Below are 24,204 nucleotides of genomic sequence, written 5' to 3' on the forward strand. Positions count from 1 at the left end.
ATGCCAACAATCAGAACAATGCGCATGCGTGGATTTTCTTCGCCAGTTACGTTAACGCAAATGCGTAAATTTTTCTACGCCAGTTGGGGTAACGCTATGCAGATTAGACATTTTTAATTTCCTTTATTCTGTGTTATTTTAATTCAAAAGTACTTCAGAATGAATCTGAAACATGGATTAATTAACAATGTTTAATTTTAAATTCATAAAACATTAAGAAAATAAACAGAATCGTTTGAAATAATCTGTCGAAAACTGTTAACCCTAGCCTCATTACTGTTGGGAGAAAAAAACAACTGATGCCTTACTTATTTGGCGGTGGGGAAAATGGAAGATTTTTTTTGGCGGGAAAGTTAGTTTTTAATTAATAATTAAAATTCTAATTAAAATTTCAAAAAAAGGGACCCCAGGTGCACATTTTCGACCTCTAAGGTATACATGTACCAAATTTGATAGCTGTATGTCAAATGACCTGGCCTGTAGAGCGCCAACACACACACACACACACATTGAGCTTTATTATAAGTATAGATAGGTTACAGCTTCACACTGATGTTTCATTGAGCTGACGACAGTTTTAAGTTCTTTCTTCGTTGTTGCGGGATGCCAGGAAACAATTATACTCAATTAATCCTCTTTTATTTGATGAACGCTTCATATATATAAGAGTTTTCAAACGGTGCCATAAATTCTCAATAATTTTGAGTTTATTACTGTTTCCTGGCCATGATAACAATTCAATGCTCTTTGTACTAAATCACACTTTCGATATTTTTGCTGTTTGGCAAGGACTGAATCCTGCTGAAAAATAAATGATGCATTGTTGGGAAAGAGATCACTGATGAAAGGTGTTAGTTTTGGCTATAGAATAGTGTCAATGTATTTTCTTGCATTTAGTGTCCCATAGATAACATGAAAGAGACCAATATCATCTGTTGACACGTATGACCAAATCATTACACTAACTGAATTCTTCATAGTTGCCTGAATGCAGTCAGGATGTAGCTCTTCGCCTATTCTATGTCTTACCTATTTTCGCCATCGCTACCAAATAACAATATCTTTGTTTCATCACTCCGTATAACTTGTAACCATTGAGCACAATAATGATCATCTGGCCAATTAATGTGTTCTTTTGTCCACTGTAATCTTTTTATACACTGCTGTAAAATTTTTCGTTGAATTCTACCTCTTAGTCTAACATCTAGTAATCTTCTCCTGATTGTTCTTGAACTGACATAAATGCCAGCATCATTCAATTAACTTCTGGTGGCCACTGACGACATTCTTCGATCATGGAGACATAGTCTTTTTATTCTTCTGTCATTAACAGGTGGTGTACCTTTTTCAGCCATTTCCTACTTTGTTTTTTATTGAATTTGTCTCCTAGTATCATAAAAAAATCTTTCGGACGTCATATGTAGTTACTGAACCACCCACTTGTTTTGCAATTTCAGCATTGGAAAGATCACATTCATGTAACACAATAAGCTTAGTTCCCTTTCTAAGTGTCCAATCTATTCTTTTATTTGATGGCATTGCTTCACGACTAAATATTAGAACTATTTACAAGAATTAATACTAAATATTAAAAAGCTTAACAAAATTTCTTACTTGTGATTTCATTACATAAAAAACAATCTTCCTTCTATAGAAAAAAGCACAATAATGACCCGTTCCAACTTTAAATATGATGTCATCTTCCTCTGGCAGTTATTAACATTTTATTGGTTCCCAGAATAAGAACAGTGATTGGTCAGGAAAGTTAGAAATTCCAATCCACTTCATCACTGTGTTTGTTATCCAGATTAAAGCAAGAATAACTTTTCTTGTATTGAAAATATTTGAATTTTGCTTTTTGTATTGAAATCAGCATTAAATTTTCTTTGAAATGATATGTAAGAGTTTGAATTTTGTGAAATGTAACATTTTCTATAAGCATACAAAGTTAGAAAACATAACGATTTTCAAAAGTGTCCACAATTTTGGCCATCACTGTATCTATCTTATTTGAAATGCTTTTACGATAACCACCATTTTGTCTCTTGTATGTAATAAAAAAATTAATAAAATATTTTTATGATGTCAGTAATTTAATTAACATTTATCTTCATTTAAATTACATATGCAATTACTTTCCTGCTTAAAAATAAAATTATAATTCAGTGAATGAATATTTATCTTTGATGGAGATTTATTTTTAAAACATTAACATTAATTAAAACGGCCTTTATTTAAATTAGTTTTTAAAGGAAAAAACGCTTTCATATCTTAATTTTTTTAAATTATTTTTCAGGTATTAAAAGAAAATACATTTATTTTCGAATATAAAAATATGTGTCATATTAATTGAAATAGTCTTTAAAATGTTAATTTAATTGAAGTAATTTTGAATATTTAAAAATTTGCATTCATACTTATTATTTTTCTTCTAAAAATTAAATTATAATCCAAGAATTAAAACAATAAATATTTATTTTTGCATAAAAAATTAATTAAAACTGTTTATAAATTGTTAAATTAATCTGAAATAAATTAGAAAAAAAAAATTTTTTTAAAGGCAAAAAAATACTAACCCGGTATCGAACTTGGGTCTCCCGATTACTACACCAGTGTCTTAACCACTATACTATTTGCGACTCGGCAAAGGTGACACAATATTAGTATATAAGCTATGCAGAAAGTTTGAGGGCCATTTTCTTGAAATTGACTGGCTATTGCGCTTTAATATTTTCGTAAGTGAACATTCTAAATATATACTACCATTATACTAAAACCCTCCCCTTGTGAGAAAAATTAATTGATATAAAATAGAAGACGGTAACATGGATAATCATATTATGAATTTAATGGAGTTAATCGATAAACTCCGAACTATGAATGCAAATATAAAATACTCGTATCCTTGACTGAAATGACCAGATGTATGCTCTCAGAAACTGGATTTCCACAAATTCTGGGATGAGGCAATACATCTATTACATTTGCTTACAATATCGTCAGCCAACAAAACCATAAAAAAAGACACTTTTCGAATTATGAACGAAACGAAAATCCGATTCCTCAGATATTATTAGAATTTTCAGATAAACTTTTATTTATATAACAAAACCAAAACACTCTAAACTAGACGACAAAGCAGTAAAAGATATATTCTTGGAACAAGACAACAATTCCATTTTACTTAAGCTTTTCATTTTTAGATATAAGGAGTTCCTTTGTGCTCGTTCAACATGTTAAATCGTGTGTGTGTTTTTTCCGTTTAATTGCTGCAGTGTGTCATAAATTTATTAACAATTTGGATTATTTAATATTATTACTTTAGATGGCCCTCGCCACTACAAAACACAGAAGGTAAGTGAAACATTTTTTCAATACCTATTTATTCATTTTTATATGTTTTATTATTAGAAAAACCAATTTTCTTTTAAAAAATTTTAACAGGTTAACACATTTTTGTAAGCAGAGAACATTAAGGGAAGGAAACGTTGACCTGCAATCGCAACACCCCATAACACAGGGACATTACATTTGAAAGAACTTTGGGAGAGGGGGAGATTTTCTCCCGATTCTTTGAATTTTATCCAAACACATCAGTAATATTGTTTTGAGCACTTTTAAATATGACTAGTTCTATTTATTTAATTTTAGTATGATTTATATATTGATTGTACGACAGTGATTCTCATTCTTTTATGCTTCGCAAAGATTCAAAAACATTTTGTTTTGAATCTTTTTATCTCATAGAAACATTTGTCTCATAGAAAAAGAACAACTGTCTAACAAATCGAAGCTGGACTGATCTATACAGGGAGAGGGGAAAAAAAGAAGAGAAGAGAAAAATGGTGAGTTTCCGCGTTACACAATCGCGAATTGTAGTGTTCCGTTTTTTGAAGTATTTAGTCTACGATAGAGGACGGCATTTTTTAGATGGAAAAAAAATAACTAAGAAACTTAAAATTTCCTGCATTTTCCCTTTTTTTATGAAAATCTCCGAATTTCCTTGGGGAGGTGGAGACTTTTAATTTCCCTGTGTTTTCCCGTTTCTCCCGGTGGCGTACCAACTCTGTATCTTATATATACGTACATATTTTTGTATCCATAATTTTTTTAAAGTAATAGTATGCATCGTATTTACTTAAATATTAAATTCATTATTGCATATTTGCATTAAATAAATTCATAGAATAGGAAAAATACTTTTTCTATAATGTAACCACTGAAATTAATCATGTATATGGATCAGAGATGACGAAAGCTGATTTAAAAATCCCATTTTCGAAAGTGATTTGAAACCATGGGATCTCAAATACCTAGTTACACTCCGAGGGGTCTGCAAATTGTTCAACCTTATCTAGGAGTTCAGATTTATAAAGATAACCTTAATAACATTTATAACGAAAATGCGTCCATAATTTATAATACTCATTTATAATTAATTATTATCTGAAATCGACAAAAATTGAAGACGAATGTTTAAATAAACTATGAAATTCCATTATTTGATAAATAAAAAATTCAATAAAAAGACTGATGAACATACTTTCATCACATTTATCTGACGCTTGAATTTAAAATTTTAAGATTACTCAGGCAATGGTTTTTCACGTTTCTATGAGAAGTTTTTTTATTGTAAATTACTAACAAGGCGAGGGCACTAGCTGGAAAATTGAGTTCGGAATAAGATTTAGTGTAATTATAATATGCCTTTAGAATGTTCATTCATTAAAGTTTTAAAATGCAATAGCCAGTCAATGTCGAGAAAATGGACTTCAAACTTCCGGTATAGCTAATATACTAATAATAAATCACAACCGAATGTCCAACTAGTGTATTGGACCAGTGACTTAGCAATTACGAGACTCAAATTCGGTCCAGGGCTAGTATTAAAATTTTTTTATTTGTTTTCTTTTAAAGCAATTTCAAATTAATTTAACAATTGACAAAAGTATTTAATTAATATGCTTTTCAACTTTTATGCAAAAATGTTTATTCTCCTAATTCTTGAATCATAATTTAATTTTTAGAAAAAAAAAATCTAAATTTATATGCGCTTTTTAAACAAAATATTCAAAATTACTCAAGTAAAGATTATTTTAATTAATGTTCCCCATTAATGTTAATCTTTATTTTTCCTTAAATTAAATTAGAATTAAAATTAAATTGGAATTCAAGTATTAAGAGATAAAACATTTATTTTTGCATACAAAAATGATCAACCTATTTATTAAATCATTCTTTAAATTGTTTATTTATGTAATTTTGAATATTTTTAAAGCGTTTCTAAATTGATAATCCTTTTTTCTTCTAAAAGTTAATTATAATTCAAGAATTAGGAAATTAAACATTTATTTTTGTATAAAAAATACATAACTAAAACTATCTGTAATTTATTATTATTAATTTGAAATAACTTTGAAAGAAAACAAAAGAAAAACACTAGCCCCGGACTTAACTCGGGTATCCTGAATATTCTTCTGAATACGCTGGCCAAGTGCTCAGAGACGGCGACACATTATCTATACTTATAAATAAAGCTCAGTGTGTGTGTGTGTGTGTGTGTGTGTGTGTGTGTGTTGGCGCTCTACAGGCCAGGTCATTTGACCTACAGCTACCATATTTGGTACATATATACCTTGGAGGTCGGGAATGTGCACCTGGGGTTCCGTTTTTTGAATTTTTAATTAGAATTTTAATTATTAATTAAAAACTAACTTTCCCGTTAAAAAATCTTTTCTTTTTCCCCACCGCCAAATGAGTAAGGCTTCAGTTTTTTTCCTAACAGTAATGAGGCTAGGCTTAAGATTTTTTGGCCGATTATTTCAAACGATTCTGTTTATTTTCTTAATGTTTTATGCACTTAAAATTAAACATTGTTTAATTAATCGATCTTTTAGATTCATTCTGAAGTACTTTTGAATTAAAATAACACAGAAAATAGGAAATTAAAAATGTCTAATCTGCATAGCGTTACCCCAACTAGCGTAGAAAAACTCACGCATTTGCGTTACCGTAACTGGCATTGAAAATTCACGCATGCGCACTGTGTTCTGATTGTTGGCATGGCAACCATTATCAACGGACGATTTAAATTATTTTTAGGTTAGTTGCATGCTTTTGTAATTAAATTGTATTTATGTCAGTTATATATTTTTTGTATATGCATATAGTTTTAAGTACATCGTTTTTTAAGTAGTTTTTTTAACCTGTTTTCAACCGATTATTTTAAACGATTCGTTTTATTTTCTTAGTGTTTGATGCATTTAAAATGAAACATTGTTAATGAATCGGTCTGGTCATAATGAATCTGAGAATATTTTGTTGACAAATTCTTGAAATATTACATAAATTAAGAAAGATATTCTTTAGTGCCCATAAAGTTTAAACGCTCAGTGACTGTTTTCAGTAATCATATTACAAAAAAATACTTTGTTTCAGTAAAAAATATTATTATATTAATTACAGATTAATCCTTTCCACTTTAATTTAAAGTATAAATTCTACGGGAGCTAACAGAAAATTAGAGAGATACATATTACGTTATGACTGAAGGCATTTATAATATTATGAGTGAATTATATGACTATCAAAATTTGAAATTTTAAAATATTTTGATGAAGAAGCTATTAAAGTAGGAATTGCATAAAATATTTAATTATTAAAATTTTAACGAACATTAAGATTGGCGAACCGGCTGGTCGCCAAAGGCGGCTAGTATGTATATAAACTACGCTGAAAATTTGAGGGCCATTTTCTCAAAACTGGCTTGCTATTGCACTTTAAAACTTACAGGAACATTCTAAAGGCATGCTATTATTGTGCTAAATCTCAGTCCGAACTCAATTTTCCAACCCGTATCCTTCCCTTGTTAAGAAATATATTTTCTGCAAATTTTCGGAAGCTCAAACATAACTCCAATCTGTGAATGAGTCGATTACTAAAAAACAGTCAGTCAGTTGTAAGTCAAGAAACACAAAGTTGTAAAGGAAATCGGCTCATTCTCAAAAAATAACCAACAAGAAAACATTGAAATCTGCATTTGTTACTTATATTTTCAATAATTTATTGATAATCATGCACCATTATTAAATTCGTTTTATTAGATGGAAGGCATCTTTAGAATCTCATTGTAATAGTTCTCACAAAGATAAAAGTACGTATAGTATTTATGTACTTACACATTGGATGTTAAATCGTGACCCTACGCTTATTTATAAATTGTTAGACAAAGGCATATACTTCCAGTTGAAAAAATAATTCATATGAAGTAACGATTATTTTCTGTATTGCTTGAATCTATAAATTTACTGCGGGAAAAATTAAGAAATTAATTTTTTTATAGTCTCCCGCCCTATTATTCATGTTTCGAAAAATAATCTTGACATTTCAAAAGAAGAAAATGTATATTTTTCTGTAACCAAAACTGGCCAAGTTATAATGCTGCGAACTGCATTATTTTTGTAAACCAACGGTCATACCTTAAAACTGGTATTCGTTGATTCTCTAATTTTTACTCCAAGTGACCTTTCAAATAAATGGTCTAAAATTACTAAAAATAGCGAAATATTATAAGTGAAATAAATCGACAGACATTTTTCTAAAAACTGCTCACTCTAAAAATTACTTTAATACAAAATACATAATTCCTTCAATCAGAGACCATCTACAAAATGTCGTCTTAAAGTTTATCGTTTTAAGTTGAAAACTATTATAGTTATCTAAAAATCGCTAAATAAAAACATGGATTTACTCTAATCATTCGATTAAAAAATCGTCACATTTTTCAGAAAAATCGAATATGTAAGTATTCTAATTATTAAAAAAAAAATCTTCATGAATTTTCCTTCCGACTAATCGAAGTCAATAAATCTTGTCCTTTCAACGTAGCATGGTCAATTCATTGGCTAAATACGGGATTGACAGTTTCCGCTTCTGACCAATGACTACAAAATAAGCTATTTCATTTGTAATTTTTAAAAAATTGAAGGGCGATAAAGAAATATTGCTTGGTGTGGTTTGATGATGACACCTGTATTACAAAATATTCTGTAAAATCAATGATAAATTAAAATTTTTACTAAAAAGCATAAAATATTTAGAATTTGAAAAAGAATGAGCATAAGAATAAATCTGAATTCCAGTAAATTTTTCCGTAATTTTAGGGGGAAGCCCCCCCCACACACACACAAACATTCAACCAATTGAGATTAACTTGACATATGATCTCTTGCGGGATCAATTTTGGTTGTATGACTTTAGCGTACCAGTCATAAAACTCTCAATCAATAGTCTCGTTTACAATGCGGTTATGTTATTGATAAGGGTCAGTTCTAGAAGAGGTTACAACTTTTTAAACGTTATCTAAAAGTGTCATATTTGGTAAGAGTTAGCATGATGTTTGACACAATTGCGAATATTTAACGATACGTTCATTAATACAATTTCATGCGTTTTAATACTACATGAATAATTTCCACTTTGCTTTTTATGAAAGATAAATTGCTTTTCAATTTATTTATTCAAAAATGTATGATAAAAATCATTGAGGAATGATATTTTTTCTCATATAAATAGTGTATCCACTTAAAAATAATAATCATTTTTTCTAGATTTTAGATATATTATAAATTGGAGTATCCCCCCGCCCCTTAGATTGTCCGATTTTCCAAATATTTAGCATTACTAGTTAGTTTTGAAGAAGTTAGAAGAATATTGTTAGAACTACCGAGGAGCTTATGGGGTTACTTTTTTTTTTTTTTGCCAGAATGAAAAACTGCGAAGATTTGGTCAGGAGAGAAAGAAATATTAGACGCAACAAAACAACAATCTTCCAGTAAAATGAGAGAGATGTTGAAATTATAGTAAATTATTGCGTCATATGCTGAGAAACATCACCCTGATAAGGGGATAACGATACGCGCTACAAATTCATTTAACTATAATGCTGTGTCTCATTTTCGTCAAAGGCATATGTTTTTAGCCAATTTTCTAGTGAAGAAAACATGCATTATAAATAATGAATTACATTATTATAAATTGGAGTATTCCCCCCCCCCTCAGATTGTCCGATTTTCCAAATATTTAGCATTACTAGTTAGTAAAATTCGCATCCACTGCATCTAGACCGATTTTGGTAGAGACGGCAGAAAATTGCTTATTATGAATCTCTCTTCCAATTAATGCATGAAAGATTTTTTATCTATTTATAATTTGATTTTTTTTTCAATCCTTTAAGCCTACTGTTTATGTGATTTTATTACTTATAATATTTTGTTTTTATTTAATTACTTTATTTGTATTTTTTATTCTTTGTATATTTATTTATAAAGTAAAGATTAATTCTGAACATAGATGGCGCAGTATGCGCTAACCATATGTATGTTTGGAATGTGGGGGAGGCGCACTTAAGCTGTTTTTTGTAAACACTTGACCCTGAGAGTTGGTGTGAAACTGGTGCAAGCAGGCACCGTTCGCTCTTCGTTAGCGGCATTTTCTACTTTAATTGCATATAGTATTATGTGTTACTTTATATATGTGTAATCATCGTCCATGTGTGTTGTTATATGTGTGTGTGAAAATAAATAAGAAAAAGACAAGAAAGCATCTTTCCTTGGCTTAAATACACGCAACCAGCTACACCTACAATTAGCCAATTATTTAAAAATAATTATAATTCTGAGAAATGAGATTTTAAAGGGAATATTTTCTCATTTAATAGAATCTTTAAAATCAAAAGAAATTTTTACTCATAAAAATTTAAGAAAATGTGTACAAAAATGAGGATTATTCACTTTGAAGGTAAACATAATGAACAAGAGGGGAAAAAACAATTTACAAGCTATGAGAATTAACTAATAAATCATTACTCTTTTCTGATTAAAATAAGAAAAACGAATTAAAGTCCAATAATGTTTGTCTCAATGATATACAACTCCTGAGTTATGAAAAAACTTCCACTTATGATATAATAGTCAATGATATAACAAAATGGAAGATGAATTATCCTGCATGCAGTGTTTCACACATAAATCAATATATCTAATTTTTTACCACTACATTATACTTTATATATTATTCGACAAACCTTCAACAACTAATTGTTTTTCTATAAATAAATTGCTTCGCAAGCTATTCAATACAAAAGAAACAATGTAAAGTATATCTTTGCTCACACATTCAACTAGTATTACATACATTTTTTTTTAATGACAGGAAGCAGCACAATTTCTTCTTATAATCATCAACTTTTAATTAAACAACACCTGCAACTCACATTTTTGTAGTAAAAAAAACAAATTATGAAATTAATGTCATCACTGACAACTTTATAATGTAAAAAAAATACAGAAAAAGAAACATTTCAAAAATTTAGGTGGGGCACCGTTTAGTTAAAATGGCAAAGTTACAATATATAGTTAAAAATCAATGGCAACATATGACTCATCTTGAAGTTTTTAAATTGCTTTCATTAAATGAAAGACCTTTTTTTTTTTTTTTTCAAAATAATTTTTTTTAATAAGTTACAACTCCTGAAATACAATTTATATTTAACAATAATTATTGGCAATAAAGCACATTATGTTCAGATTATTAAAAAAAAACATTTCTTATAATGGATAAAATATTATAAGAAAGTAATTCTCAACATATGAATTTAAAAGGGCATTATTTTTGTCTTTATGTCTTATAGGACAAAAAAGCCATCTTTCTTGTTTTTTATTATTGACTTATGGACAGTTTTGATTATTTAATTGCAGCATTGTATTCATTTCAGAAATTACCAAAGACTTATTAATTTTATATTTGCTATATATATTACAAATCACATAATACAAGCTGTAATCTTTGAAATCAATTCATATCAGAAAAAAGAATTAAGAGGCATTATAGGATACAACCTATTGGAAGAAACAAAAAAATATACTAAGAATAATATTCAAACTAGGCCATTTGCAATCTAAAAAATGAAAAGAAAACAAAAGGAAGAATTGAAAGAAAAAAAAAACTGGAACTTCAGAAGACAGCTTTAATAATTCTCATTATCATAAAAAAACCAAACAATTTCAATATTTTAATAACTAAATAAAATTACACAAAATATATAATGTTTTAACAAACATACAGTAGTATCTTACAAGGGGGAGGGTACGAGGTTGAAAATTGAATTTGGGAGGGAATTTAGTATAATGGCAGTATACATTTAGAATGTTTATTCATTCAATTTCGAGAAACCAGCCCTCAAACTTCAGAATAGCTTATATCTTAATAAAGCGTCGGCATTGCCGAGACCCAAATAGTATAGTGGATAAAGCGCTGATATAGCATTCACGAGACCCGAGTTCGGTGGATTAGTAATTTTTTTTAATTATTTTTTTCGATTTTTTTTCTTTTTTAATTACTTCAAAAAATTACAAAAATTTCAATATTATTTATTTTTTATGCGAAAATAAATATTTATTCCCTTGATTCTTGGATTATAATTTAATTTTTAGACAAAAAATAATTATTAATATGAAAGCGTTTTTTTTTTTAATATTCAGAATTAAATTAAAATTTAAAGATGGTTTCAATTAATATGATACTAGTTTTTGCACAGAAAAATAAATGTATTTTCTCTTAATACATAAATTATAGCTTATTTTTTAAAGGAAAAATAATTATGTTCAATTCATAGGATTCTTAAATTATAATTTCATTTTTAAGAGTTAAAATAATAAAAAAATTTTAATAACTATTTTTATCTTAAAATCACTAAAAGTCTTAAATTTTTGAATTTTAATAATGATAAATTATTTGTTATAACTGAACTAAGCTGTTATAACTAAGCTGTATTTATATCGGTAATTAAAGAGAGCAGCTGAAATTAAAAAAATTATATCAGCAAACATTCTCAATATTGATAATCGAAAAGAAAACGTAGAAAGCAGGTGTTAAAACTATGGAATGCAAACGCAGATGGTTCAAACTTTTTAGAAACATTATATGGTATGCTTTGTACACTACCCGATTTTCTGAAGAAAAACAATTTTTTTTTTTTTTTTAAGTAAACGTAATTCTAATCGATTCCTTTAAGGTTTCTCTAGTGGACAATCATTATTTATCAGTCGTGCAAGGTGTCAAAATACATCTATTTTATTTCAAATGTTTTTAGATAATTACCATTCTGTTTACCATTGTATGCAAAAAAAATTCATGAAATTTTTTTATCAGTAATTTCATTAACATTTATCATCATTTAAGTTATGATTGTAATATTTTTCCTGCTTAAAATTAAAAGCAAGTATTAGGTGAATGAACATTTATTTTGAGAGATTTATTTTGAGAACATTTATTTTTGATTGATAAAAGAGTTACATATTAATTAAAACTATAATTTTATTTAAATAATTTTTTAAAAAAAACGCGTTTTTACCTTTAATTCTTTTTAAAAAATAATTCAGGTAATAAGAGAAAATAAATTAATTTTTCGGTACAAAAATTAATATCATATTAATTATAATCATTTTTAAAATGTTAATTTAAGTAATTCTGAATATTTAAAAAAAACGTATTTGTAGCAGCTGATTTACTCTATCTTCTCTTTTGGATAATAGATGGCAATACCTAATCAGATATTCATTCCTCTTTTTTTTGATAATAGATGGCTATACCCAATTAGGTATGCATTCCATAGTACATTGTGATTATAAATAATGAGATGATATGCTGTTCTATTAATGTGCACATATTAATGACTTGTCTTATGTGTTTGCGTTTGTTTGTGTGAAATGTGACCATTAAAGACATATTCCCGAAAACATAGTCCTTTTGCTTCCATTGTGCGGATCATAACAATCTACATTCCACCACACACTGATATTTATAATTATTTTTCATCTAAAAATGAAATTATAATCCAAGAATCAGGGGAATAAATGTTTATTTCCGCATAAAAAATAAATAACATTAAATTTTACAGTAATAACAGTAATTTTTTGAAGCAACTTAAAAAAAAAAAAAAAAAATGAAAAAAAAAAAAAATCACTAGCCCAGGATTGAACTCAGGCCTCAAGAATGCTATGCCAGATTTTTATTCACTATACTGTTTGGGTCTCTCTCGGCAACACTTTATTAATATATAAGCTATGCAGAAAGCTTGAGGGCCATTTTTTCCATATTGGTGCTTTAATATTTTCATGAATTAGCACTCTAGATTCATACTACCATTGTACTAAATCTCATCCTGAATTCAATTTTCAACCTCATGCCCTTCCCTTGTTAGTCATCATGCAGAGAATTGCCAAATCAGCAAAAGCACTGGATTAATGGAGGTTCATTTTTTAAAAAAATAATGTACTGTAATAGTGATAAGATATATATATAAAATTATATATTACATAATAAATATCATTCAGTACAATTCAAAATGTTTGCGGTAATCAACTGTTTATATACTTCTTAGTCAGATTTGCATACATTAACTTGTTTTCCTTTTAAAACTCCCTGCTTGCCTTTTGAAAATTGCCAGATTATAAAAAACAGAATATCGATTCTATCCAAATAACTAAATCCAGTTTATGAATATTCAGAAATACTGGCAAATGAATAAATTTATTGTTCAGATAAGAAACTAGTTCATTTTACATGAAAGGAGGATTATTTTTACAATTGCCCTATTTCCCAGTTTAGGATAGTTATAGTTTAGTTATAAAATATTGAATTCTGCCTATTTTTTTGTAATTTGAATTTCATAATTCATAATTTAATATCCTTATAATAAAATTTAATATTTTTACACTGTCAGTCTATTTTATGCTTTTCATCATACACTTTATTTATATCATTTATTCAGGCTCAGCAATACTTTTATTTCAGAGGTTACTAGAGACTCTATAGTTAATTAAGTTACATCTGAATCTATATCAAGGAACTAAATAATATTATCATATACAAGAGAATTGATGCAAAGCATTAAAAAGGTGAAATTGCAAAAACAAGAATAAATTTAAAAATTAGAGCATTCCAAGCTTTACAAAAACAGTAAAAAAATTACAAAAGCGAAAACAAGTACAAAAAATGATTATAGACAAATCACACAAGCAATTTCAATCCTCCATTAATTAAATAAAAATAAGATTAAAAAACTTCTAACTTTAATAGCAAAATACAGATTTTTGTTTTTGTAACTATATTCATTTAAATTTAAGGGTAATATTAATAAATGAATCACTTTATTATTTATATATAATTTGTCTATTCTGGAAAAAAGAAGTGGTAATTTTTGTTCAACAATCTTCCAACACAGCTTATGACAATTATAATTTCTCTAGAAACTAATTTCTATATTTATTCTAACATTTTTAATGATATTTATTTATTAATTCATTTAGTTTAAACTAGATGACATTTCTTTTAAAAATTTCTAGATATCTAATCAGTAATTTTCTAAAAATTTGTATCTTTTATTACATGTGGCATCAACTATCTAATTAATATTAAATTTTACAACAAAATAATAAAAAACCATTTACACTTCATCTATGAGCAAATGTAAGAATTAAATTTAGAAAATTAAGTATATTCTACCATGTTTACTATATAACATAAAAATGAATTCAAACATTTTCATGGGTTTTTTTATAATATATATATATATATATATATATATAAAAGAAGAGTACTATAAAAGACTTGTCAGCACTCATTTTCATTTCACTAATATAATTTTTTAAATAATCACTCATCATGCAAAATAATTATAACAATAATTAACTCATAAAATGATGATTGAGATTTCTAACATTGTGAGCAACCTGACCAAGCAATTAAATCTTTTTCTGCCCTGCTTATTTCTTAAAAGATAACAAAACTCAAAATAAATTCTAGATAATAAAAATTATATGAAATATAAATTTCCCCATTTATCATGAGCTGTAATGTATATATTTCTTTCTAATATTCTTTTTCCCCCTAATAATCAAGTACATAAAATAAAAATCGAATAAAAGGACTATTCTGTAACTACTTCCAACTACAATAACGCAAATACTATTCAGTGATTTTAGTAATATATAGCTAGCTGGTTTACAAGTTTTGTTTTGTTTCTTTTAAGCCTAAGAATTCTGTTTATGTATAAGGTTGAAATAAAACTAGTAGTCATTAATAAAAATTAATTCTACAATCTTTATCAAAATATTTTCTTTTTTTTCTCTCTTCTTGTCATATTTTACATTACATTCCTTGATTTAAAATAAAAATGCTACACGATATTATGGTTTTTGTTTAAACTTTATTTTAAAAATGATAATAAAGAGCTAGTTGCAGAAACAAGAGAATTACATACACATAATAATAGGTTTAAAACTTCTGTGACCTACTCAGTTTTTATGAAATTTTAAAAAGTTTCAAGCATACAAAATATGATATTATCTGTAAATACAGTCTTAGAACTTTTAATGAATGGTTTTCTTTTAATCACATAATGAATTTAGAATTTCTATGCTATGTTAATGGTATGGTTTATTAGTATGCTAATAAAAAACTATTTTACTTAATTTTGAAAAGAAAATATACTACAGATAAAAATAAAGAACTCCTCTACAAGCAGAATGTTTATATATTTCCTTCCTCCTCTAAAAGAAAGTCATGTAAAAAAAAAGTCACTTTTTTAAAAAAATTCCTCCCTCTGCAAAGTAACTGTGGGAATGATAAAATTTATTTGAAACAAAATCACACAGTACTAAAATTAAATGCACTAATCCATGAAATAATTATTAAAATTAAAAGCACTAATAATGCTAAATTTAAAAAAATTTCAAAAATATTAAAGACAAGAGCAATGTTAAATATAGCCAGGCAACAATTCATCAATGACAAATTTTAAATGTTAAATCCAACTAAAATTTCTGAACAAATTAGGCATTAGAGTATAATAGGCGACATTTTTCAGCACATTATGAATTGATTTACAAGATGTTTAATAACATATATTACACACTAGTTTATGAAAGAAAGAAAAAATGGGAGGAGGTTATGCAGTATAAAATGTAAAAATAAATACCCAACTGATTTCACTAAGTATATCCAAACAATATTTATTAACAATTGGAGAAAATTTTAAAACTTATAATATATAACAAGCAATATGTAGTAAATGCAAAATAATCAAATAATACAGCAAGTTAAAAAAAAGTATTCATAATGTGCTGAACAAATGTCTCAAACAAACCAACATAAATGAAAATAAATATCTAGAACCATGGTTAACATAAAAATCACTAAACAAATGTATAACCTTTGCAACACAATTCATAAAAGATATTTTTATTCATACTTCCAAAAGACAGGAAAAAAGAAAAATTATAAGCATTCAATGATCCTCAGTTTGATTTTTAAAAGTTTTAAGCTCCAACACATTGCAGACTTTGAAAGCATCATAATCGTACTTCTGAGGTAAAAAAAAAAAATAAGTAAATGATTTCTTTCAATAATTTAACCTTTATATTTTAGCTGCAAGATGGCCCGAGATTTTGAATAAAAAGTAAATTTAAACGAAGCCTCGGAAATCACTTTAAACACAAGATTTTTCCATTAAAAAATTGAACACATTTGACATTATAAAAATAATTAAAATGCAGCCTACATTACAATAATAACATAGATGCTTTTTATTTTATCAAATAAGAAATTTCGTTCAAATTATTTCATGGCAAGGAAGTAATGTAAACAGGATGAGTCGACTTGCATGCATGCTAATCTAAGCATTCGAAAATTATGATAAAAATGATAGGCTTTATTAATTTTTTTATATAAAATTTGGCCTTTATATTTAATATTACGGTAATAAAATTTACATTAAAATAAGAGTGCGTCATGAAGCAAATAGCTTCTTAAATTCTAATGCTCGGAAATCATATTTCGTTCACTACAGCCGAATCACCGCCATGTTTATATACAAACACAGAAAAACGTAGTGCACTTACCCGTACAGAAATTTTACAGTTGATGTTGCAATAGTGAAAGGAGCGTCATATATAATTATTTGTTTATAATAAAATGCATTTAATGAGTATTTGCAATAAGTATTCCTCCGCTAAGCGTAATGAGCATTATTCGATCACATTATACCTAAAGGTGTCGTAACACTTCTACGTATAGCATGTTGCTACGTACGATCATTTCACGGTGCTCCTTCGAAGGTGGGCGGAGCTATTAGGACTATAATTAATTTGAAGAGAATTTCAAATTCTTACATGCAGCTGAAAAAATAATTACGATTGTTATGTATTTACTGATAGCAGTGTGCTTTAAAAAATAACAAAATGTTAAAAATAAGAGCTTTAATACTAAAACTATTCCCCCATATATAATAACACCTCGTTGACGGTTTTTAACCTATATACCTAAATTCCTACTAATTCAATCCATAAAATTAGCTTATTACAAACAAAATTATGTTATTTAGATATGTAGAAATGGCATATAAAGAGATAAAATCTATACAGCTTTCTAAAATGCATCTATCACAAAATTGCAAATATTCTGAATCATCGGATAAATGTAACATTTTTTGGAAAGATTCTTTATTTTACTGATATAAGTATCCTTTTACCTCCTTTTCGAGTAAAGGGAGTGTCTAGTATTCTCAGATATATTATGAAATCTGTATTTGATATTATTTGTCCAAACTATTTTAAAATAAATGACAGACTATTTATTTATAGAAACAACTAAAGGAGAAAGGGTGCTGAATTATATACTGAAAGATAATTGTTAATCTTAAAACCGAAGATATGAAAGGAAGTTTTGAGATATTAAATTTAATTTTTAAGGAAATAAATCACTTATCGAATTACAAAATATACAATGGCGTCATCCTTTCAAATGAAATATAAGCTATTTTGAACCAATCATATTCTTCTTTCATTTTTGGTAGTTCTCTTCCTGCGCAGGATTTTAAAAATCAGAATACGTATGAGCACACTGCAGTTCGTGGAAGGCGATGACAAAAAAAAAAAAAAAAAAACGAACTGGCGATAGCATTAGCGTTTCGAAACTTTGTTTGCCTTGTAGGATTAATCACAAAAACGGTTTTTCTCAGGTGGGATCGTTTGCTAGCGGATTTGAAAGCGGCTGTCATTTTGTATGTTTGAAGTCAAGGTTACTTGAATGGTTAGGCTCATGGTTGTATTCGATCTAGACTTGTAAGTTAATCCGTAAGAAATTGTTATCCGTCGTACCATAAGAGGGAGTAGAATGCCGGCCATTTATTTCGTATTTTGATTCCCCGACTTCGGTTGACATTTGACTTGACAGAATTAACCGATGTGGAACAAATAACGTTTCTTAAGCCAACTGATTGGAGAAAATCCCCAACCAAACCTTTTAAGTTTCTTAGAGATATAAATGTTTACAAACTCACTTGAGTTCTTTTCTTTTAACTTTAAAATTTTCTTTCACTGAACATGTAACTTGCACATAAAAATATGAAGAATATATATATCTAGTGTTTGGCGCAGTTTAGTCTAGTATGGCTCTTGCGCCATAAAACCCAACTCAAGGAACCAGATTGGACTTGCAAGTTTCCGTGTGCTCGGTACAACAACTTCCTAGCGGAATATGTTGAGTTTTAGCGTGCTATTTTCAATAAACTTATTTCTTCTACAGTTTTTTGAACATCCAAACAAATAAGTATGCTTCAAAATATATTTTATATTAGTATAAAAACTGATCATAGAAGATAAATCTTCCGCTTTCTTGAGATTATTGTGTTTGTTTATATCAAAAAATAATAATTAAAATTTTAATTGCTAGTATCTAATTATTTTTAAAATGATACTATTAGTTTAAAACTTTTTTGTTTGTTTTTTTACCTGTGCTTGGTGATGCATCCAGAAAATTGTCTTTAAATTTAATGAAGCTTTTTTCTGTGGTGTATTTCTAAGTTAATAAAAACTTATCCATGCTATTAAATTTATTGTAGTAAATAATTTTGTTGTTTCATATTGTGCGATTTTTACTGCAATGATAACAAATTTCATATTACTCTCATGTATTTAAAATGAATGTTTTTTTATATCTTAAAAACTTCCTACATATAAAATTTTTTTGTATTTTGTAAAAGAATTGCTTTTTTTTTTTTTTTTTTTTTTTGTTACGGATTTACTAAAACAAGATGAATTCCCTCCCCTATCTTCTGGTTGATCCATCTAGAAAACTGACTTCATATTTAAAGAAATTTTATGCTGTAGTAATTTTTTTGTTCTTAAAACTTAACCTTTTTTTTTTAATTAACTTTTATAATACTTGATTTTAGTTCGTGCTTTACAATTTTTATTCAATAAATACAAATTCCTCATTACTCTGAAAAAATTGAATATAAATCTTGGCAGCTATTTAAATAGGTTTCTCATGCATTTATATTTTGTAAAGGAATTCCTTTTTTTGATGAATTTGCTCAAATAGAACGTAAATTTTTTTCTTATTTTTTACTTGGTGTTACTCCCCAAAAAATATTTTTATTCTCTGTGGTATTTCTTAGTTCATAAAACCAACCATTTTTTACTTATGTAATCTTATAGTATTTGAGCTTGCTGTGTAATGCTATTTGATTTCAATTTAAATGAACATAAATCTTTCCTTGCTAAGATAAATTTTATTAATGTAAAAATATGCATTTTTACATTAAGGGTATCTTTCACTTAATTAAAGCAAAGGAGAGAGGAAGGAATTCTTTTATAGAGTATAATACTATTGGTAAATTTATCATAATATATCGTAAGCATTTTTGCTTTGGCAAGATGATTTTTATATGTAAGGTTTGTACTTATGCTATGCTCAGAATATTTCCTTTGTATTTATTAAAGATATTTTCTGTTATATGTTAATTTACCTTATCTTCATTTACAAATTGTTCTATAGCATTATTTTTATTTTTTTCGTTGTGGGATTAAGTTGGACTATATAATAGTTGAAGAAAATGTTTAGCATTTATGTTTATAAATATTTTAAATTTCCATATAGAAAATATTTTTGCCTGATTTGTATAATGAGCAATTTCTCATATTAATGCATTCATCTATGTAAAATTATTAAGTTCCTATGACTATGTTAAATCTACTATTAGTTTAACAATATTTAATTTTTTAAAATCAAACTATGCAGCTTATACTAGCATTACCAACTTTATTCATATAAATGCTGTATTACTGATTTTACATTCTAGATATAAATAAAATATATATGTGTGTGTGAGCTTCTAAACAGTTGTCGACAAATATTTTAAAATGCAGTAGTGCTCCAAAAATCTTATAAATTTGATGTAATTTTATTGAGACACTTACTGAGCTGCTGCAGTGTGTCTTTATATTAACTTGCTTAGCTCAAATTTTTTTAATAACTCAATCAAAATTATATTTGTATTAAAATATTCAAAGAGAATTGGATTTCATGTAATCTGAATAATCAGATCAAGATCAAAATGTGTCCTTTGGAATGTGATAATTGAAAATTAAGTTTCTAAATACAGAGATATGCCTTGAAGTTTTATGTAAAATATCAGAAAAAGAGGTAATATCCCATTATGAAATGTAGCATCTGTATCTGTTATACATTTTAGCATTATTTTTTCCTACTTTTTTTCAGATTTTTAAAAATTCCGCTGATTTCGTATACTACGGTATAAATGTATTGGCAATATTGCTCATTAATAAATACATATGAATGCTTCAACAATAAATGCATCTTATTATTAGCTAACAGTAAACTTTAATCGGGAGATAAATTCTCACATTTATAATTTTTTTAAAAATTAAAGATAAATTTTTTATTTAAGCTAATTAATATGAAATACAAAATTTTTGGTTCAAAGAAAGTGATGTAGATAAACTGGCAGGAAAAGAAACTTAACAGATTGTTTTAAATTAATAATATAACTATGAAAAATATGAAGAATCCATTCCCTCATATTTTAAATGCAATATTCCTACTGTTTTATTTATTAAAGTGCTCGAAATATTCTAAATAAATCATTAAAAAAATATTCTAAAAAAGTGTTAACTAAACCAATAAAATTACTTTGTTTTAATAATACTTAAATGAGGAATTCATAAACTAACAAACTGTAGTGAAGAAAACTTGAATATGAACAAATATAAATATTGATTCATAATTTTATGAAAAACATCAGGTATTTGTAGAATTTAAATGTTAACATATCAGAAATGAATATCTCATATTACCTTGCCATTATTCCTTATTTTGTTTTGAAATATATTTTTTTAATGCCTTCATTTTTTCATGATATTTGATCTGGTAAAAATAACTGCAATCTATCTAATTTTATAGACAGTTTCAAATTTAATTAATTTCTGACTGATAAATGAAAAAAATTGTTTTTTATTTTTGATTTAGCCCAAAACATTAGCCTTACTACAAAACTATATATTTATTTATATATTAAACTATATACATAAATTTTATATTACAGTTATAGTATTGGGAGGGTTAAAATTCATAAGTTGAAATAAATTTTTTCTTGATTCTTAAAATTCATTGATTCTTAAATTCTTGATTCTTAAAATTCACAAATCAAGCATTTATTTCATGTATTGCCAATTTTTAAAATGTATAAATAACATTGATGATTAATTACTCTATTCTTATTCAGATTTATGACAACGATTGTACATATTTTCTCAAGTTAACAGTTAATGACTTTTAACTCAAAACATTCTAATTTAAAAAAAAAAATAGTTTTGACTAATGTTTGTATATATCATGATAATTACATATTACCAAGTTTATTACTTTGTTAATTATTGGATTTAATGTGTCTCAAGACAATGAACTAAATTTGTTTCGGAAATAGATTGTTTTATTAGACTTTGTCAAAAACTGTCTTTATTTCAAAAATTGTTCAAAACATAGGTATTAACTTATAAATTTCCCGTAAACAGTATGAATAAACGAAATAACTGTTGGTGTTATAAGCGACAAAAACAATAATCAAACTAGCATTTGAAAATCGGAAACTGTTTAAAAGTTATAATTGAATTCATAATTATTAAAATATGAATTTAAGTATCCCATATTGAAGTGGAAAAAATCAAACTCAATGTTGATAATCGTATATTTGCTTTAAGCCACTTTAAACTTGACATGAACAACAATGAAAACAAACATTAGTATGATTAGGCACTAAACGTCAGCGAATCATGTTAATTATTTGGACTAAATGAAAATATGCTTTGATGTCGATGGGCAGGCAATTAGAACCGAACAAAACACTGGTCCCGAAACCCTCTCTTGTGAATAACAGGGTGCGTAGCGTCATTAAAAATCCTTGAAAATAGCTATTTTTTATGCTCCTTATATAAGGGCCTTAAAAATGCTTATGTTTTCCTTCTGGTGGAAAAAAAAAAAAAAAAAAAATCACCAACTTAAAAGAGTTTTCTTTGCAGCGTCAGATCTTTCAATGCTTAGTGGATTTCAATAAATCCAGAGGTCAGTGAAAAAGGTTTTATTTCAATTTAGGGAAATACTGATAGAATGGCCGAAATCGTTTTCATTTACTTTTCTTTTGCCTTCTTTTGCTTGTTTACAGAGGGAAGGGAAATACTTTTTTTTAGGGATAATATTATGTATTCATATAAAAACATTAGTGTTGGTTTTTAACAATGAAGCAGAGTTTTTCTACACGTGATTACTTGTTTTTAGAGAATTATTTAGTTTTATTTCAACAACATTTAGTGATTCGCCATTAGTCAATTTTTTAAATATTTTACTTCAATCAAAAAGAGTTTTAATGTAAATTTTATTATACATATTATATTTTTATAATATGTAACAAATTTTATTTCTAATTCGGTATATGGTCCCTATACAGCGCGTTCAATTTTCCATTAAAACTCACTCAGTTTTAAAGATACGACTATGCGGTTTTTTTAATGATGTTGTTGCATAAAAAATTAAAGCTTTCTAATTGACGAAATTTGTGTAGAGGGGTCGCATAAAAATTTTGGAAAATTGAAGGGAAAAATTTTTATTAACATAGTCTTATTTCGTAACTTGTTTTGAACTGCTTTGTACATTGCCCACTTATCTCTAACAGGTAAAGAATTAAACCACGTTTCAATTTTTTTGGGATACCCTCTGCGATATTATAGTCATATATATTATATTTAACTTGACTAAATGAACTTATCAAATATGCACTAAACTTGTTAAATAAATCAATACCTAATTTTTTCAGATTCTACCTGCAGTATTATAACTATGCAATCGGGAAACATATATATATATATTCCTTTTCTTCTTCATTTTTTTCCCCCTTTCAATTGCTCTTCCCGACAAAAACAATATAATTCCAAGTGTTTCTAAAATTTTAATAGTCTTGGACAAAAGTGTCTTGATGAAAAGATGATTAAAATAGTTATTCATAAATTAAATTTACTTCTTGACATATGCATTTACTTAACTTCCTAATTAGATTACTCTTCTTATTTGGGGCAATTATTATTATTTTAATTCTTTAAATAATGTAAGGATACTGAAGCGTTTTAAGTGATTTTTATACTTTAAATTACTTAATACTTTCACTTAATTGCAGATTCAAAATTAAAAATTTATTGATTCGATGTGCGAGTTGGACTCGCCATTGTATGCAAAAGGGTTAAGAAAAACCAATGCATGTAACTGAGGGGAAAATACTCATTGGGGGGGGGGGAGAAATATTAATCTGCAATAGCTTCGAGGAAAAAAAGTACTTTACTTTCAGAACATGTGCCAAAAAGTCAAGATAGGAGAGTTTAAATTCAAGTTTTAATTATTTTTGAATAAAATGTTTTGATTTCTAAATCTAAATGAATACACACACAGATATATTTAGATTTAAAAAGGAGAATTTAATGTTTAATTTGTATATTTTTCATACTTTAATAAGCATTAAATAAAAATAATAAGTGTTTATTTATATTTACAAAACATTTTATCCGACCTTCTTAACAATAATATCATCGTATCTCTTCCGCATTCTATATTGTTCGTGTCCGAATTATAGTCAATTTTCGTTCGCGCATGCGAACCTCGGACTCGAAACGCGTCTGAATTCCTACTCGTTATTGAAACCCTTACATATATAAATGCAGGAAGCAAATTTAACATTCTTAAACTATAATACCACTTATTACCTTCTTATAAATCAAGTAAAATTCTCGATTAAAAAAC

General features: G+C 27.1%; 1 protein-coding gene across 1 annotated transcript in view; it reads right to left on the bottom strand.

Moving 5' to 3' along the window:
• The window catches only part of LOC129960012 (uncharacterized), a 113,650-nt gene extending 96,520 nt beyond the window's left edge, over positions 1–17,130 (bottom strand). Inside the window, exon 1 of the mRNA XM_056073011.1 lies at positions 16,962–17,130. The gene's annotated coding sequence lies outside the window, so the exon portion shown is untranslated. The remainder of the gene's footprint in view (positions 1–16,961) is intronic.
• Between the last annotated feature and the right edge of the window lie 7,074 nt (positions 17,131–24,204).

Source organism: Argiope bruennichi, chromosome X2, assembly GCF_947563725.1.
Source record: "Argiope bruennichi chromosome X2, qqArgBrue1.1, whole genome shotgun sequence".
Classification (NCBI taxonomy): Eukaryota; Metazoa; Arthropoda; class Arachnida; order Araneae; family Araneidae; genus Argiope; species Argiope bruennichi.